Raw genomic sequence first — 21,392 nt, forward strand, 5'->3', positions numbered from 1 at the left:
GCCGGTGGCTTCCTGTCACTGTTGTCATCAATCTGAGTCCCCTCCTTCTTGAGTGGATATGCCCCTTTCCATGGCTCAGAACAATCTTAAGCATGCCTCGTTTTACCTGGAGGAGGAGTAGGGTCCTGGACTGTTAAAAGATGGATGTTGGTGTGGAAGGGGAATTCTCCGGGGCTGGCTAAGGAGGGACCAAGGAGTGACTGAATGGAGCCGGGTCAAGGTGTCCCTCTGACCCAGGACAGTGGTAGGCCACTCTTCCCCATTACAGAACTAAGGATGTAACATGTGCTTAAAACAAGGAAAAGTCTCAGCTGTCTGACTGGACCAGCAGTGGGAATGAGTGAATGAGTGGGGAGGTGGGTAGGCACAAAGTGCCTGGTGGCATCAAAAAGTTACAGCATCGGGCTTCCCTGGTGGCGCAGTGGTTGAGAGTCCGCCTGCCGATGCAGGGGACACGGGTTCGTGCCCTGGTCTGGGAGGATCCCACATGCTGCGGAGCGGCTAGGCCCGTGAGCCATGGCCGCTGAGCCTGCACGTCCGGAGCCTGTGCTCCGCAATGGGAGAGGCCACAACAGTGAGAGGCCTGCGTACCGCAAAAAAAAAAAAAAAAAAAAAAAAAGTTACAGCATCTCCCAGTACCGACCTTCAGTTGCTTCCTAGCCCTGTGGAGTGAAGACAGGCTCTGGGCAGATGGGCAGCACAGTTGGACCCGGAGGCTGGGAGGTGACCTAGGAGTGCTCCTGTTTTCTTTCTGGTTTCTCCTCGGTTTTTGTCATAGACTCTCCCTCTTTCTTGCACTTTACATCAGAATATCCTGGTTGTTTTATGTTCTTTTTTTTCTTCCTCTCTCCCTCTACTGATTTTCCATTTGTTTATTTATTTTTATTTTTATTTTTTTTGCGGTAAGGGGAAGCCCCGTTTGTTTATTTTTTGTTACAAACAATGTTTAGGTCTTTGCAAACTTTCCTCTAGTCTTTTTGTTCTTACCCGTCTCAACAGAGGCCCTGTCCTCCTTCAAGTCCGACTTCCTGTTCATATCTTCTCTCAAGCATTCACAAAGCATATTGACATGTTAAAAGTCAGCTGACAACTCTCCCTGGAGGGAAACGGTTTTCTTCCCTAAAACGCTTTATACGCGGGAAGGGGAAGGTGAGGTAGCTCATTGGTTATCTCATTTAATCATCAAAGCCCCCAATGAGGCATTTACCTACCTTTACCTGCATTTAACAGCAGGGCAGTCTAGGCTGGGAGACTTAGTAACTTGCCAGTGGCTACAGAGCAAATAATGAAACAGCCTGGATTGATTTTTTTTTTTTTGTGGTACGCGGGCCTCTCACTGCCGTGGCCTCTCCCGTTGCGGAGCACAGGCTCCGGACGCGCAGGCCCAGCAGCCATGGCTCACGGGCCCAGCCGCTCCGCGGCATATGGGACCCTCCCAGACCGGGGCACGAACCCGTATCCCCTGCATCGGCAGGCGGACTCTCAACCACTGCGCCACCAGGGAGGCCCCGCCTGGATTGATTTTAATCTGTTGGGCTCCAAAGGCCACATTCGCTCCACACACGTGGGGCGTGGTTCAGATGCTTTCCAGATGCAGAATGTCTTGCCACTTCCAGCCCTCTCAAGGTCCAGAGAAGCAGTATTCACAGGCATGGAGAAGGAGGACAGCTTAAACTATAAACGTGCATCATATTCTAGTTTATAAAAGGCTGTTGGCCTGGCCTCAATTTATTCTCCTTCTGAAACAGCCTGATGATCCGTGATGACGAGGATTTGAATCCATAATCTGAATTTACTTAACAAGATAATTAAATATTTAAAGTCAGTTCATTTAGACGCTAGAAGGGATTAGAGATAACACACACATAGATTTCCGTCCCTATGTTAGTATGCACAGCAGCACATTCTTAATTTTGGTTATAGCTGTTTTGCAGTTCTCATATCTGCATTTGCCATGGCAATTAGGACTGGAGGGAGCTTGTGGTGTCCTTGGAACTGAGAGAGAAGAGAAATTATTATACTAAATAATACAAAATGGGCCTAGTCCTCACTGCAGTAGAAACCACTCAGAAAAGGTAATTAAACTCAGGAAACAGGCTGCAAGATAATTAAGTTTTGGCCTAATTTTACACTGCAGGCGTTCTATATTGTTTTTGCAAGGGTCCAAAGGAACATGTGATAGAAAATCTCCAGGTTGTGGGCTTGATTCATAAAGGATCATTATCTGTAGTTAAATGGCCAGATAAAATGGTAATGTGTGGGCAGCAAATTGTATTTTGTAAGGTAAAATTGATCATTGTGCTACACATAGAAGACGTTCATAATTTTTTTAAATTATCAGAAGTGAGAGTTGTCAGTGTATCTTGTGTAGGAAATGATAAATGTATAAACCCCAAATCCAAGGCATATGACATTGTGTTTTCTAAACTAATGGCAAATAATCAACTTCTTATTGTATTGTATGAGCTTGGGTATAGATATATTTTATTTTATTTTTTTTATAAATTTACTTATTTTTAAAATTTATTTTTGGCTGTATTGTGTCTTTGTTGCTGCGCGCGGGCTTTCTGTAGTTGCGGTGAGCAGAGTTGTGGTGCATGGGCTTCTCATTGCGGTGGCTTCTCTTGTTGAAGAGCACAGGCTCTAGGTGCGTGGGCTCAGTAGTTGTGGCTCACGGGCTTACTTGCTCTTCGGCATGTGGGATCTTCCCAGACCAGGGCTCGAACTCATGTCCCCTGCATTGGCAGGCGGATTCTTAACCACTGCGCTACCAGGGAAGTCCCACTGTGGGTATATTTTAAACCCAAAGGCTGGAGGCAGCCTTGATCACTACCTTATTACCTTGTGTATAACAGAATAAGAAAAAAACCTGTCACAAGTCAAGAGCCAATTCATCATCTCTCCTTGGTCTGTCCCCATGGGAGGGGAGGATGAGGGGATGTTTGCTTCCTGACTGAACTTGCTTTTCACAAAGTCCTGCTGGGAGTTAGTTACTCAGTATGCTGTGGCCTTCAAGGGCATTTCTAATTGATTACATTTTCAACTGTCCAGTATTTATTCTAGTTTTCTTATGCTGTTGTGAACTCAGCACTCCTTTTGGACAAAGTAGGGAATTTATTTAAAAACTGACCTGGGATTTACCCTGCTCCTTTCATCTATATTTTTTTCTTTGCCTTAAAAAAAGATTGTCCTGTAGGACAGGAGGAAAATAAACCAAAATCTATCTGTTGGCTGCCACAATGAATCAAGTCAATTTTATTTCTCATTTACTCTTTCTGGGATGTTCTGAGTTAAGACAACTTGCCTTTGGTTAAATTAGATCAGTGGCAGTTCTTAACGTTCAGTGCTATGCTATTTCCCCTGCTGGCTGACCCCAAAAGGGACTTTCCAGGGTTCCTTCTTTCATTGTGTGTAGTTTTACTGACATTTTGCTGATGACCTGGAATTTCCAAATGCATTGGAAGGTAAAGAAGTCAGTAGGGCTAGACATATCATGGTGATCACTTTGTAATGTTTAGAAATATCAAATCACTATGTTTTGTGCCTGGAACTAACATAGTATTGTAGGTCAAGTATACTTCAACTTAAAAATATGTAGACATTGGGAGGAAGTGCATCAAAATGCTAATGATGGTTATCTCTAGAGGGTGGGGATTATGGGTAATGTTATTTTTTACTTTATGCTTTTATGTATTTCTAGTTGTCTGCGTTGAACAGGTATTGCTTGTAAAGTTAGAAATAAAACAATAAATGTCATTAAAAATGAAAAAAAACAAGTCACCAGGGCAAAACAGGAAGTCAAATGAGATATTTCCTACTATCTCATAATTTTGATTTAAAAGCCCAAAGCTGAGGACAATTGGCAATGAAGTGGCCTCATCTTCTATAGTGGGTGACAGGGAATGATCAGACCTACACCCCTTTTAATATTTATTAAGAAGGGGATTTGACTCTGCTGTCCAGTCAGGCTCTGGAAGTGAAGATCAGAGTTCATTGAAGGAGATCATCTATTTGCATCATTTACATCATGAGCTACCCCATCCATTCAAACCGCTGATCTGGATGAGGAGCAAAGAGAGAGTTAAAGGAACGGTTAAATTTCCCCATTCTTAGAAAACCATTTCAGATGGAATTAGAAAACTAGGAATTAGCATACCTAGTTTATTACGGTGGATAATTACACTACCTGAACCTACATACCTGCTGCCTGTTTAAATGAGATCCGCAAGATGGGATCTAATAGCATCTAATCCAAGAGACTTCAGGACATTGGCCCCTTAGAATGTCAGTGTGAGTTGGAAAGCTGGTCCCATGGAATGGCGGCTGGATTTTAAGAACCAAAATTAATTTAATGATAGCTCATTGTACTTAATGCATTTATTAGGTAGGTAGTTTGTGCCAGGCACTGTTCCAAGCACTTTATATGTACAAACTTATTTAGTGCTCAGAAAGAATTCATGATTTAAGTATTATCCCCACTTTAATTGAGAAAATGGTGACTCCATCAAGATTACACAGCTGGCAGGCAGCTGAGCTTCTAACCCGGACACCATTCTACCTCTTGTTGTGCTAAAAGCATTCTAATTGCCTCAGCTGCACAGTCTGCATCAGAGAGGTGGCTCAGTCACTGTGTGTTGGACCCCAACTGACAAGAGGCCTAATGCTTCCTGTCACTGATGATGTGGTGGCTTCAAGTTGACAGCTGTCTTGCCAAGGCCCTGAGGTGGGAGAAGGGGAATGCCTTAACCCCAGGCTTGACTCCAGGTGATCTGACCCTTTCCCATCTTTTCTAGAACACTGGACCTCACACCCATGTTTGAATCCACTGGTCATGGGACAATATAGCACATTCTCCTTTGGAAAATTACTAAACATAGGTTTAGAAGCACCTGGAAAGGCCAGGAAAGCCTGACAAATTCTGAAGGAAATATAGAATATTTTTATTGGCAGGTTGGAGGGTAAGGTGATGAGGCCAGGAAAATAGGTACTTTTAATCCCCCAAGTGAGAAAAACAGAGCCATTAGTTTTCCTGACATAATTATCTTTTCAACTGTTCAAGTCATGGAGAATGGCAGCTACTGTGTCAGAATGGACCCAAGTAATTTAAAACAGTTGTGAGTGGCAGTACTAGAACTTACACTGCTTACCATTATTTAGGCAGTTATCTGGAGAGTACATGCAAAATAATATAGAGTACTGGAGGTAATTGGAGAGACCCCTGATATCACTGAAGATCTGAAAGATGCCATGTAGGCAACTCTTTTGCTTTTCAACTTCTCCTTGTGGTCATTTTAAATGATTTTGAGAGACTAACTATAAATTGCTACTGATGTAATGAAATTGTTCCTACCATTGTTAACACAAGACTTGAGACTGTTTCAATTCTGGAAAAGATATCCAATATGCCCTGTAATATTAGTAACAGGTTTGGCCTGTGCATTTATTTCTACATCTGTATGTAAAAAAATCACCAGTGGCAATTTACATCTACCTGCACAGGATAGTAATATATTTTCACTGTCTTGCCCCAAGGGTGTGTAAATTTTCTTGCTCTCTGTCACACTATTGATAAAAGGGATTTTAAATCACATGGAAACTTGAAAGCTTTGCTTTCACCTATTACAGAGATGATGTTTTAATTAGGGGAAACAGGGGAACTGTTTTCTGTGCTTTCTCCTTCTTTATTGAGTTTATGACCTTCAGGGGATGGGTGAGTAAATATAAGGAAGCTCATGAACCCTTTTGCCCGTAGTCACCTCCTTGGGCATTCCACTATTTGTAGCTTAGAGAAAAACACCCCCTTAGACTAAAACCAAAGTTCTCTGCCTTAAACCTCCCTCTTATAATTATGAATTACTGTACCTTTTATAACAAGACTTTTATTGTTAGCAGTGGGCTTGGAAAGGGGGAAACCAGTAGGATTTTCCTGTTTCCTTATTAGGAAGAGGCATTGCCCCCAGCCACTCATGCAGCAAAGTGATTTGAATACTGTATAGAAGTAGGGCATTCCCTCTTTATTGATTTGTAGCTGTTTCTGCTTGTTTTATATTCTTTTGGTAATGCCTAAAAATGTCTGTTATTGTGTTAGTGGTGCTGGGGTGGGATCCAGGAAGAGGTGTCAGTTCCTGAGCTCCTGGTCACTAAGGGACAGAAGCTGACTGCAGCTTGTTAGGTGTATAGTAGCAGCAGAGAAGCAGGCTTCCGTGTGGGTGGGTGCGAAATGAATCTTGTGGTCTTCAATACATTAGAAGTACAACTTTTGGAAAGGGAAAGAGTTGAGGAGGCTAGACCATGTTACGACTTGGGGCAGGCACATAAACCATCTGACTTGGTTTTGCAGAAAGGGGTGACCCCCAAATGCTGGAGGACTTGTGATAATCCAGTTGACTTGGGGCACATAATGGGTTTGGATTTTGAAAGGAAACTTAGATATTTTCCTTGTTCACCTTCTATATGTAGAAATGAAGGCCAAGGGAATTTAAAGTGATGGCCGAGTCAGGCTGGAAACAGCATCTCCTGATGGCTGGTCCAGTGAATTTCTGGTGACTCCTTTTGAATATCATCTATAAAGTCTCTTAAGTAATATCACCGAAAACATCAATCTATGTTGATAATTATTGACTGTTATAAAGAGTGAATAATCACAACTGTGTCTTCTAACAAAAATGTTGCTATGATCACCCTTTAGTGGTGAGAGGTGGCATGGCATCAAGCCCAGACCTTCTGGGATAATACTCCAGCCCCACCCCTGACTACAGAGAGGTCTTAGCCTTCCTGGGTCTCAGTGACCTCCTCTGAAAGTGACATTTCCCTCTGCCAAGACAGTGTGTTATCAAACTCTAGGGTATTTGCCTATCTGATAAGTGAAAAGTGTTATCTCTGTGGTTTTGACTTAACATTTCTTTTATCATGAGTGAGATTGAACATGTAAAACAGTAGAGTGTCAAGCACAAGGCAAGTGACTATTGTTAGCCAATATCATTCTTTACTATCTTATTTTATTTTAATGAATAATACATTAACATGGATCAAAGATCCAAAGGTATAAAAGTATAGAGAGTGAAAAGTCAGCCTCCCCCTCTATCCACCAGCCATCCAGTTTTTTTTTTTTAACATCTTTATTGGAGTATAATTGCTTTACAGTGTTGTGTTAGTTTCTGCTTTATAACAAAGTGAATCAGCTATACATATACATATATCCCCATATCTCCTCCCTCTTGCGTCTCCCTCCCACCCTCCCTATTTCACCCCTCTAGGTGGTCACAAAGCACCTAGCTGATCTCCCTGTGCTATGTCAGCCATCCAGTTTTGCTCCCCACTGGCAGTTATTTTCATATAGCTCTTTCCAGGAATTTTATGTATGCTTAAACAAATGTGAATATATGTCTTCCCTCTTTCTTTATCCAAATGGTAGCTTACTATACACAGTGTTCTGCCCTTGCTTTTATTTTTTTCACTTAATATGTCTTTGAGCTTATATACATATATGTAAAGAGGTTCTTATTCACTTCAATAGCTGTATCATGTAGAATGGATTTACCATAATTTATTTTACTTGACACCTGTTAATGCACATTTAAGTTAATACCAATCTTTTGCTATTTTTAGTTATATTGCAACAAATAACCTTGGATGTATGTTATCTGTAGGATAAATTTCTAGAAGTGGAATTACTGAGTTGAAGGGTATGTGCATTTAAAATTTTGGTAGATTTTGCCAAATGGCCCTCCACAAGGGTTATATCTATTTACAAAAAGTATTTGCAAATGATATGACCGATAAGGCATTAATATCCAACATACATGAACAGCTCATATAACTCAGCATCAAACAAGCAAACGTCCCAATTAAAAAATGGGCAGAAGAACTGAATAGACATTCTTCCAAAGGGAAATTCAGATGGCTAACAGGCCTATGAAAAGATGCTCAACATCACTACTCATCACAGAAGTGCAAATCAAAACCACAATGAGATATCACCTCACACCTTTCAGAATGGCTATCGTCAGAAAGAACACAAATAGCAAATGTTGGAGAGGATGTGGAGACAAGAGAACACTTGTACTCTGTTGGTAGAATATAAGTTGGTGCAGCCACTGTGGAAAGCAGTATGGAGGTTCCTCAAAAAACTAAAAATAAAACTACTGTATGATCCAGCAATTCCACTTTGGGGTATATATCTGAAGAAAACAAAAACACTAGTTTGAAAAGATTCACCCCTAATGTTCATAGCAGCATTATTCACATGGCCAAGATACAGAAGCCTCCTAAGTGTCCATCAACAGACAAATCGATAAAGAAGATGTGGGGGAATACTACACGGCCATAAAAAAGAATGAAATTTTGCCATTTGTAGCAACATGGATGGACCTGGAGGGTATTATGCTTAGTGAAATAAGTCAGACAGAGACATACAAATACTGTATGATATCACTTATATGTGGAACTCTAAAAAATACAACAAACTAGTGAATATAACAGAAAAGAAGCGGACTCACAGGTATAGAGAATGAACTAGTGGTTTCAGTGGGAAGGGGGGAGGGGCAATACAGTGGTGGGCAGTGGGAAGTACAAACTACTGGGTGTAAGATAGGATCAAGGATATATTGTACAACATGGGGAACAGAGCCAATATTTTGTAATAACCGAAAGTGGAGTGTAACCTTTAAAAATTGTATAAAAATATATATGGAAGAAAAACAAGGAAATAAAAAAATACAAATTTTTGGTGTATAGTTTGTAATGCACATACTATATTAACCAAGTGTAGGGACTTCCCTGGTGGTCCAGTGGTTAAGACTCTGTGCTTCCACTGCAGGGGTCGTGGATTCAATCCCTGGTCAGGGAACTGAGATCCCTCATGCCGCACGGTGCCGCCAAAAAAAACAACAACATTATATTAGTCAAGCGTATATGTATATAATTGGAAAATATACAGTTGACCCTTGAATAATGTGAAGGTTAGGGATGCCAAACCCCTGCACAGTCAAAAATCCAAGTATAACTTCTGATTCCCCCCAAACTTTACTACGAATAGCCTACTGATGATCAGAAGCCTTACCAATACCATAAAAAATAAACACATATTTTGTATGTATTATATACTGTATTCTTACAATAAAGTAAGCTAGAGAAAAGAAAATGTTATTAAGAAAATTGTAAGGAAGAGAAAATACATTTAGAGTACTGTACTGTGTTTATCGATACCATAAGTTTATGTCATCTGTTTACAAGAAGAATCATCTATCTGTACCTACATCAATATTGTCTTATATGATACAAAACACTGTAGATGTGTATTACTAACACTAGGCATCAAAAATGAAAAGGTAATATGAAAAAGAAATTCATATTTATTTACAGGTATAATGATTTGTACATTGATGATGAAGAAGCAGCAATGTGATTGTTTATGGTAGCCCAGTGTGATAGAATTGCTTCATGGTGGCCTAACCTATACACTAATGACTGAATTGTTAGACAGTTGTTACGACATACAGTATTACATTAATATGCTTTTTAAAAATTTTTATTTATTTTTGGCTGCATTGGGTCTTTGTTGCTGCACATGGGCTTTCTCTAGTTGCGTTGAGTGGGGGCTACTCTTCGTTGTGGTGGGCAGGCTTCTCATTGCGGTGGCTTCTCTTGTTGTGGAGCATGGGCTCTAGACGTGTGGGTTTCAGTATTGTGGCACGCAGACTCAGTAGTTGTGGCTCGTGGGCTCTACAGTGCAGGCTCAGTAGTTGTGGCACTGAGCTTAGTTGTGGCACGGGGCTTAGTTGATCCACGGCATGTGGGATCTTCCTGGACCAGGGATCGAACCCGTGTCCCCTGCATTGGCAGGCGTATTCTTAACCACTGCACCACCAGGGAACTCCAACAGTAATATCCTTAATACAGGATTGGAAACATTGTTACATTAAAAAACCCCACTTATCTGTGATGATAGGGTGATACACAATTTCTCCAGTTATGAGACAGAGAGGCATACTGCATGATAATGTAATTCTTTGAAAGCAAAGTTATAAAACAGTAAGAAAACTAACACATTATTAACTTATATTAAATATCACCCCTTATTTGAGGATAGACTACTATCTACATATATTTTATGCGTTCATGACATACCTTTTTGTTAACTTTTTCAATATATCTAGACTACATGGTTTGTGAGTTTTTTCTAATTGTTGCAAATCTCCCCAAAATTTCCAATACATTTATTGAAAAAGATTTGCATATTATAAGTGGACCTGTGCACTTCAAACCCATGTTGTTCAAGTGTTGACTGTAATTCATATTTTTATATTAGAAGTGTGTATTAAATTTTTTTTTTTTTTACTGAAGGGGTGTGCTACAAAAAAGAAGTTTGGGGATAATAGTCACAGTTCATTGAACCAGCCTTTCATTAATAGATGTTTAACTTTTTTTCCTGTAACGATTTTAAAATAAGTATGCAAATTCTTTTTTTTTTTGACATTCGTTTTTTCGAAAGGTGAAGCTTAATTTAGGTCCCCTTGAATGTGGGCCAGACTTGGTGGTTCACCTCCAAAAAACAGACTAAGGTGGAAATGGCAGTGTGTGACTTCTGAGACTATGTCATACAAGACACTGTGGCTTCACCCCTCTCAGATTACTTTCTGTGCAGGACATCAGCTACCATGTTGCAAGGACACACAATCAGCCCTGGAGAGGAAGTGAATCTCTCATCAAAATCCAGCGCCAATGCGCCTGTCAAGTGAGGGAGCCATCTGGGATGTGGATCCTTCAGCTCTAGTGAAGCCCTCAGATAACTGCAGCCCCCATATAACTTAACCACAGCCTAATGAAAAAAGCTTGAGCTGAACCAGCCTGTTGAAGTTTCCACAAATTCCTGACCCACTGAAGCCATGTGAGATAATAAATGTTTACTGTAGGTTTAACCAGCTAACTTTTTAGGTATTTTGCTGTGTAGCAATAGATACTTAATATGCTTCTTAGTTTTTTTTTTTTTGCGGTACGAGGGCCTCTCACTGTTGCGGCCTCTCCCGTTGCGGAGCACAGGCTCCAGACGCGCAGGCTCAGCGGCCATGGCTCACGGGCCCAGCCGCTCCGCGGAATGTGGGATCTTCCTGGGCCAGGGATCGAACCCGTGTCCCCTGCATCGGCAGGCAGACTCTCAACCACTGCACCACTGGGGAAGCCCCTGCTTCTTAGTTTTTATTGTTATAAATATTGCTGTAAAGAAATCTGTGTGTGTGTTTGTGTGTATTAACATATTGGCACTCTCGTATGAATATATTTGTGGGATAAATTTCTGGATATAGAATTATTGCGTCAAGGGGTTTATATCCTAAACATTTTGATATACTTTGACACATTTTCTCCCCCAAAGTGAATAAATTTATGCCTCCTTTTGTGCACAACATTCTAACACCTGGGAATTAAGTATTTTTAATTTTTGCCCAATTGATAGATATTTGTTTTAATTTTCATCTCTTTAGTTGGCAAGTTGAATATTTATATAATTATTTGCTCATTTGTAGATCATATGTTTTGCCCATTTATCATTCTGGTTCTTATCCCTTTTATTGTTGATTTGTAAGTGCTCTTTGTTGTCAGAAAATTTACTTTTTTATTATAGTGCTACAAGTCATTTTTTCAAGTTTTCTTTAATCTAAGTGTGTATTACTAAGTGTATGCTAACTAGTTTTCTGTATAAACTTATTTTTACCAAATAGGTGACCAAATTTATTTATTCTTTTATTTATGGCTTCTGTAGCTGTGACATGTTTGGAAAGGCCTTCTCCATTCCAGTACTGTCTTAAATCCCTGGATTTGTCTGGTACTTCTATTTTTTTAAAAAGTATTTCAATGTGTGATCCATTCGGAATTAACTTGGAGTAAATAGTGAGGTACATGTCTAGCTTACAATTTTCTTTTCCCTTCTAAATGTTTAATAAATTGCCCTAACACATTTTCTGGTCTAGCATTTTTTAATGGAAATATCTCCTTTATCAGATGATAAATGAAAAATAGTATTTCCATTGACTGAAAACTTCACACCATGAATAAAGTAGAATATTTGCTGGGCTTCTGAAAATGTAGAACTTTATTTGAGCTAAATAAAAGAAAAAGAGCCTTTCTTTCTTTCTTCCTTCCTTCTTTCCTTTTTTTTCTTTCTTTTCCAGGTGAAATAGGATTTGGAATTAGGTAAATCATGAAAAATTATACTACTTTAAAAATTAAGAATTGCAGAATTATATTTAAATTATAAATGTAATTATTTTCCTCTCTTAATGTATCTGTAAAATGTGTTATTTTATTACAAGTGCGGTACATTATTGTGTACAGCAAGCTCTCTTTAAGTCCCCACTTGGACATTTGAGGTTGTTTCCAACTTTTTTCCCTAAAATGGATAAAATGCTAAAATGAACAAGATGGTGCCTTTACTATTTTCTTTGGGAGAAATCTTCATTTCTATACTCACTCAATGAGCATAACAGTCTCAGATGGGTCAGTACCCTGACATACGGCCAATGAAAACAATGAAAGAATGTGGTTTGATCTTTGTAAGTGGTTTCTTTTACACTTGGGGAGTCCCTCAAGTGATATCAATGTGCATATACTTACAAACCAAGGTTTTTCCTTCCCTTTTTAAAATTTTCTTAAAAATATATAATTTTTGACGCTGACCTCCGCCGCTGCAGGCTCGCCCCGCACTCCGTGCCCCTCCCTCCCGCCCGGCCTGAGTGAGCCAGAGTCCCCGAAGAGGCTGCTCCTTTAACCCTGTCCTGTCTGAGCGAAGAACAGACACCCTCCGCGACCTACACGCAGAGGCGGGGCCAAATCCAAAGCTGAGACCCAGGAGCTGTGAGAACAAAGAAGAGAAAGGGAAACCTCTCCCAGCAGCCTCAGAAGCAACGGATTAAAGCTCCACAATCAACTTGATGTACCCTGCATCTGTGGAATACATGAATAGACAACAAATCATCCCCAATTGAGGAGCCAGGAGTCAGTGCTGTGCCTCTGAGGTGGGAGAGCCAACTTCAGGACACTGGTCCACAAGAGACCTCCCAGCTCCACATAATATCAAACGGCAAAAATCTTCCAGAGATCTCCATCTCAACACCAGCACCCAGCTTCACTCAACGACCAGCAAGCTACAGTGCTGGACACCCTATGCCAAACAACTAGCAAGACAGGAACACAACGCCACCCATTAGCAGAGAGGTGGCCTAAAATCATAAAAAGTCCGCAGACACCCCAAAACACACCACCAGACGTGGACCTGCCCACCAGAAAGACAAGATCCAGCCTCATCCACCAGAACACAGGCACTAGTCCCCTCCACCAGGAAGCCTACACAACCCACTAAACCAACCTTAGCCACTGGGGACAGACACCAAAAACAACGGGAACTACGAACCTGCAGCCTGCAAAAAGGAGACCCCAAACACAGTAACATAAGCACAATGAGAAGACAGAAAAACACACAGCAGGAGAAGGAGCAAGATAAAAACCCACCAGACCTAACAAATAAAGAGGTAATAGGCAGTCTACCTGAAAAAGAATTCAGAATAATGATGGTAAAGATGATCCAAGATTCTATTTCCAAGATCCAAAATCTTGGAAATAGAATAGACAAAATGCAAGAAACAGTTAACAAGGACCTAGAAGAACTAAAGATGAATCAGGCATCGATTAAAAACACAATAAATGAAATAAAAAATACTCTAGACGGGATCAATAGCAGAATAACTGAGGCAGAAGAACGGATAAGTGAGGTGGAAGATAAAATAGTGGAAATAACTGCTGCAGAGCAAAATAAAGAAAAAAGAATGAAAAGAACAGAGGACAGTCTCAGAGACCTCTGGGACAACATTAAACGCACCAACATTCGAATTATAGGGGTTCCAGAAGAAGAAGAGAAAAAGAAAGGGACTGAGAAAATATTTGAAGAGATTATAGTTGAAAACTTCCCTAATATGGGAAAGGAAATAGTTAATCAAGTCCAGGAGGCACAGAGAGTCCCATACAGAATAAATCCAAGGAGAAATACGCCAAGACACATATTAATCAAACTGTCAAAAATTAAACACAAAGAAATCATATTAAAAGCAGCAGGGCAAAAACAACAAATAACACACAAGGGAATCCCCATCAGGATAACAGCTGATCTCTCAGCAGAAACTCTACAAGCCAGAAGGGAGTGGCAGGACATAATTAAAGTGATGAAGGAGAAAAACCTGCAACCAAGATTACTCTACCCAGCAAGGATCTCATTCAGATTTGATGGAGAAATTAAAACGTTTACAGACAAGCAAAAGCTGAGAGAGTTCAGCACCACCAAACCAGCTTTACAACAAATGCTAAAGGAACTTCTCTAGGCAAGAAACACAACAGAAGGAAAAGACCTACAATAACGAACCCAAAACAATTAAGAAAATGGGAATAGGAACATACATATCGATAATTACCTTAATTGTAAATGGACTAAATGCTCCCACCAAAAGACACAGATTGGCTGAATGGATACAAAAACAAGACCCATATATATGCTGTCTACAAGAGACCCACTTCAGACCTAGAGACACATACAGACTGAAAGTAAGTGGATGGAAAAAGATATTCCATGCAAATGGAAACCAAAAGAAAGCTGGAGTAGCAATTCTCATATCAGACAAAATAGACTTTAAAATAAAGACTACTAGAAGAGACAAAGAAGGACACTACATAATGATCAAGGGATCGATCCAAGAAGAAGATATAACAATTGTAAATATTTATGCACCAAACATAGGAGCACCTCAATACATAAGGCAAATACTAACAGCCATAAAAGGAGAAATCGACAGTAACACAAACATAGTAGGGAACTTTAACACCCCACTTTCACCAATGGACAGATCATCCAAAATGAAAATAAATAAGGAAACACAAGCTTTAAATGATACATTAAACAAGATGGACTTAATTGATATTTATAGGACATTCCATCCAAAAACAACAGAATACACATTTTTCTCAAGTGCTCATGGAACATTCTCCAGGATAGATCATATCTTGGGTCACAAATCAAGCCTTGGTAAATTTAAGAAAATTGAAATTGTATCAAGTATCTTTTCCGACCACAGTGCTATGAGACTAGGTATCAATTACAGGGAAAGAGCTGTAAAAAATACAAACACATGGAGGCTAAACAATACACTACTTAATAATGAAGTGATCACTGAAGAAATCAAAGAGGAAATTAAAAAATACCTAGAAACAAATGACAATGGAGACACGACGATCCAAAACCTATGAGATGCAGCAAAAGCAGTTCTAAGAGGGAAGTTTATAGCAATACAATCCCACCTTAAGAAACAGGAAACATCTCGAATAAACAACCTAACCTTGCACCTAAAGCAATTAGAGAAAGAAGAACAAAAAAACCCCAAAGTTAGCAGAAGGAAAGAAATCATAAAAATCAGATCAGAAATAAATGAAAAAGAAATGAAGGAAACGATAGCAGAGATCAATAAAACTAAAAGCTGGTTCTTTGAGAAGATAAACAAAATTGATAAACCATTAGCCAGACTCATCAAGGAAAAAAGGGAGAAGACTCAAATCAATAGAATTAGAAATGAAAAAGGAGAAGTAACAACTGACACTGCAGAAATACAAACGATCATGAGAGATTACTATAAGCAACTCTATGCCAATAAAATGGACAACCTGGAAGAAATGGACAAATTCTTAGAAATGAACAACCTGCCAAGACTGAATCAGGAAGAAATAGAAAATATGAACAGACCAATCACAAGCACTGAAATTGAAACTGTGATAAAAAATCTTCCAACAAACAAAAGCCCAGGACCAGATGGCTTCACAGGCGAATTCTATCAAGCATTTAGAGAAGAGCTAACACCTATCCTTCTCAAACACTTCCAAAATATAGCAGAGGGAGGCACACTCCCAAACTCATTCTACGAGGCCACCATCACCTTGATACCAAAACCAGACAAGGATGTCACAAAGAAAGAAAACTACAGGCCAATATCACTGATGAACATAGATGCAAAAATCCTCAACAAAATACTAGCAAACAGAATCCAACAGCACATTAAAAGGATCATACACCATGATCAAGTGGGGTTTATTCCAGGAATGCAAGGATTCTTCAATATACGCAAATCAATCAACGTGATACACCATATTAACAAATTGAAGGAGAAAAACCATATGATCATCTCAATAGATGCAGAGAAAGCTTTTGACAAAATTCAACACCCATTTATGATAAAAACCCTCCAGAAAGTAGGCATAGAGGGAACTTTCCTCAACATAATAAAGGCCATATATGACAAACCCACAGCCAGCATCGTCCTCAATGGTGAAAAACTGAAAGCATTTCCACTAAGATCAGGAACAAGACAAGGTTGCCCACTCTCACCACTCTTATTCAACATAGTTTTGGAAGTTTTAGCCACAGCAATCAGAGAAGAAAAAGAAATAAAAGGAATCCAAATTGGAAAAGAAGAAGTAAAGCTGTCACTGTTTGCAGATGACATGATACTATACATAGAGAATCCTAAAGATGCTACCAGAAAACTACTAGAGCTAATCAATGAATTTGGTAAAGTTGCAGGATACAAAATTAATGCACAGAAATCTCTGGCATTCCTATGTACTAATGATGAAAAATCTGAAAGTGAAATCAAGGAAACACTCCCATTTACCATTGCAACAAAAAGAATAAAATATCTAGGAATAAACCTACCTAAGGAGACAAAAGACCTGTATGCAGAAAATTATAAGACACTGATGAAAGAAATTAAAGATGATACAAATAGATGGAGAGATGTACCATGTTCTTGGATTGGAAGAATCAACATTGTGAAAATGACTCTACTACCCAAAGCAATCTACAGATTCAATGCAATCCCTATCAAACTACCACTGGCATTTTTCACAGAACTAGAACAAAAAATTTCACAATTTGTATGGAAACACACAAGACCCTGAATAGCCAAAGCAATCTTGAGAACGAAAAATGGAGCTGGAGGAATCAGGCTCCCTGACTTCAGACTATACTACAAAGGTACAGTAATCAAGACAGTATGGTACTGGCACAAAAACAGAAATATAGATCAATGGAACAGGATAGAAAGCCCAGAGATAAACCCATGGACATATGGTCACCTTATCTTTGATAAAGGAGGCAGGAATGTACAGTGGAGAAAGGACAGTCTTTTCAATAAGTGGTGCTGGGAAAACTGGATAGGGACATGTAAAAGTATGAGATTAGATCACTCCCTAACACCATACACAAAAATAAGCTCAAAATGGATTAAAGACCTAAATGTAAGGCCAGACACTATCAAACTCTTAGAGGAAAACATAGGCAGAACACTCTATGACATAAATCACAGCAAGATCCTTTTGGACCCACCTCCTAGAGAAATGGAAACAAAGACAAAAATAAACACATGGGACCTAATGAAACTTAAAAGCTTTTGCACAGCAAAGGAAACCATAAACAAGACGAAAAGACAACCCTCAGAATGGGAGAAAATATTTGCAAATGAAGCAACTGACAAAGGATTAATCTCCAAAATTTATAAGCAGCTCATGCAGCTCAATAATAAAAAACCAAACAACCCAATCCAAAAATGGGCAGAAGACCTAAATAGACATTTCTCCACAGAAGATATACAGACTGCCAACAAACACATGAAAGGATGCTCAACATCTTTACTCATTAGAGAAATGCAAATCAAAACTACAATGAGATATCATCTCACACCAGTCAGAATGGCCATCATCAAAAAATCTAGAAACAATAAATGCTGGAGAGGGTGTGGAGAAAAGGGAACACTCTTGCACTGCTGGTGGGAATGTGAATTGGTACAGCCACTATGGAGAACGGTATGGAGGTTCCTTAAAAAACTACAAATAGAACTACCATATGACCCAGCAATCCCACTACTGGGCATATACCCTGAGAAAACCATAATTGAAAAAGAGACATGTACCAAAATGTTCATAGCAGCCCTATTTACAATAGCCCGGAGATGGTAACAACCTACGTGTCCATCATCAGATGAATGGGTAAAGAAGATGTGGCACATATATACAATGGAATATTACTCAGCCATAAAAAGAAATGAAATTGAGCTATTTGTAATGAGGTGGATGGACCTAGAGTCTGTCATACAGAGTGAAGTAAGTCAGAAAGAGAAAGACAAATACTGTATGCTAACAGATATATATGGAATTTAAGAAAAAAAAATGTCACGGAGAACCTAGGGGTAAGACAGGAATAAAGACACAGACCTACTAGAGAATGGACTTGAGGATGTGGGGAGGGCGAAGGGTAAGCTGTGACAAAGTGAAAGAGCGGCATGGACATATATACACTACCAAACCTAAGGTAGATAGCTAGTGGGAAGCAGCCGCATAGCACAGGGAGATCACTCGGTGCTTTGTGACTGCCTGGAGGGGTGGGATAGGGAGGGTGGGAGGGAGACGCAAAAGGGAGCGGATATGGGGAACATATGTATATGTATAACTGATTAAATTTGTTATAAAGCAAAAAATAAAAATAAAAAAGTATATATATATATATAATTTTTTTGGGAAAATAGGCTAGTTTCTGAGATGTTTTTATGGTCCTCATAATATCTATTCAGAAAACTAGAAACAATTGATTCCTATTAATTGATTATGAATGATAGGAGAACTAATAAAAATAAAACAATACCTTTTGTTCTTTGTTCTGTTATTTTGTTCTACGATTTTAGGTAGCTATATTCACCCTAGGAAATCTTTTTGATACTTTTGCAATCTGAGATATATAATGAACCATTTATATCTCTCCCTGTTTCAGAACCCTGAAGCCTATATTTGAAATTTGGAGTAAGCAATTTCTGCAACAGCAATGTTTCTTTTTTTTTTTTCTTGGACTAGTAATATTGAAAGCTGACTTTTCTCTGTCCTCAGAAGTATTGCTACTAAACTTTATGAATTAAATTTAATACTACAAGCCAAAATATCTGTGTTTTTCCACTTTCTGCAACCATAAAAATATTACTGGTAGAATTACTTTGTGAGTCAAGCCTTAGGCTCTGAATGTCACTGAGTTTCTCCAACCTGGAGATTTTTCATTTTCAATTAGACTGAAGAACAGATACAATACAGGTGGAAGAGCTTTTTCAAAAGTAAGAAATGTAAGTACAACCTTTCTCTTCAAGGTAGAAAACTGCTGAGCTCTTCTGTTAACATTGGTTTATACAAGAAATTGGAAGGGCTCTTCATTTTTCTGTTTTTTGAAAAAAAATAGTTTAAACTAAAATATGTCCTGTGTATTCTACAGGACATTGAAATCTCTGTGTACTATTATGGTGTCCAACATATCAAGACACTTAATGTGCAAAAGCCTTGAGCTTCCTTTTGCTTTTTGTCTTACTGCTACTGCACCTGTGATGCAGGAAGTGGAAATCCATTTTATTTCTCTTACAGTCAAATCTATTTTATAAAATGGGAAAATTCATCCCAGGGAAGAATGGTAATATTCATGGCTTGAAAGATCTTTGAATTCTTCTTATGTATGATGGTGCATATGTGGGAATAGTAATTATCATTTTCTGCATTTCATCATCAGGTAGTCTGACCTTGAAATTAAGAACTTTAGTAAGCTTAGTAAAAGTAAGTTTAGTAAGAAGGCTAGAATGTGAGGACACTGGTCACGGTAGATTAAACAGTGGTTTAACATTTTAAGTTGCTCAGTCAGGAATGCTAATTGAGCCTTGGTATTGCTAATTGAGAGAGTTTGGACTGTATCAGGGAAGTTTTTTTTCTTCTTTTCTGTGGTTCTAAACTGAAATACAAATTCATCATATGTATTTTCTAAAAGGAAATTCATTATACATGTTTTTGAAAGGGGGGTGTACCAAAAGTCAATCTTGACTCATGATACTAATCAAGAGAATCATTTCAATTAACGATTGAAAGTGGAGAACTGTACTTTTCATGCACCTTAGTAGACGTATTTAAGTGGATCACAACCATCAAAAGAAATTAAGTGGAACATATTGATAGCAGAGGTACACTTGGTGCCTAGGGCAGGGGTCCCCAAGGAACCGGGCCGCACAGCAGCAGGTGAGCAACAGGCGAACAAGAGTAGCTTCATCTGCCACTCCACATCCCTCCCCATCACTTGCATTACTGCCTGAACCAACCCGCCCCCAACCCCCCGTCTGTGGAAAAACTGCCTTCCATGAAACCGGTCCCTGGTGCCAAAAGGGTTGGGGACTGCCAGCCTAGGGTACCTTGATATTCTTTAATATGGATGTTACAAATTATATTTTATCAAAAAATTGTGTAAAATATTTTCAACTATTCAAAATAAGAGGTTTGGTATGTGGACTAAATGTAATATTTTACTTTATTAAGAATTACTTTTCAATCATGACTGAAATTACTCATAACTGGATAGTATGCTCAGGACATGTAGAAATCACTTAAGGTGGATTGTCTATATATATTTGAAAGTTCTTTTTTTCTGACTTACATGTGGGAATATTCCTTTTTTTTCAGCATGACTTTTTCCTTTTTTTAAAATTATTTTTATTTTAAATTTGAGTACTATTTTTTTTTTAAACAAACTCTAAAAGTAATAAATATCTCCAGCCCCTTCTGAGCAAAATGAAAAGCTTTAGCTGCCCTCTACAGGCCACTGGATGGCAATGCTATATGATTGTTGTAAAGAATTTAAGTTCTAGCGTTCAAAAAACCACACAATATTGTTGCTGTTGTTATTTTTAAAATCAACACATTTAAATTTGCCAAAATGTTTTATCAGTTTCTTTGTTCATGTATTTATTTCCCACTTCTAATTGTAAGTTTCTTCTTGTCAGTAGTAGCACTGTCCACTGAAGGTCTGTAAATGGCCAGTTTTTTGAGCTCTTCTGAATCTGATGTGTTATTATTATTTTTTCTTTAACATCTTTATTAGAGTATAATTGCTTTACAATGGTGTGTTAGTTTGTGCTTTATAACAAATGAATCAGTTATACATATACATATGTCCCCATATCTCTTCCCTCTTGTGTCTCCCTCCCTCCCACCCTCCCAATCCCACCCCTCTAGGTGGTCACACAAGCACTGAGCTGATCTCCCTGTGCTATGCGGCTGCTTCCCACTAGCTATCTATTTTACGTTTGGTAGTGTATATATGTCCATGCCACTCTCTTACTTTGTCCCCACTTACCCTTCCCCCTCCCTGTGTCCTCAAGTCCATTCTCTACGTCTTTGTCTTTATTCCTGTCCTGCCCCTAGGCTCTTCATGACCATTTTTTTTTTTAGATTCCATATATATGTGTTAGCATACGGTATTTGTTTTTCTCTTTCTGACTTACTTCACTCTGTAT

This window comes from Hyperoodon ampullatus, assembly GCF_949752795.1.
Source record: "Hyperoodon ampullatus genome assembly, chromosome: 4".
In the NCBI taxonomy this organism is placed as follows: domain Eukaryota; kingdom Metazoa; phylum Chordata; class Mammalia; order Artiodactyla; family Ziphiidae; genus Hyperoodon; species Hyperoodon ampullatus.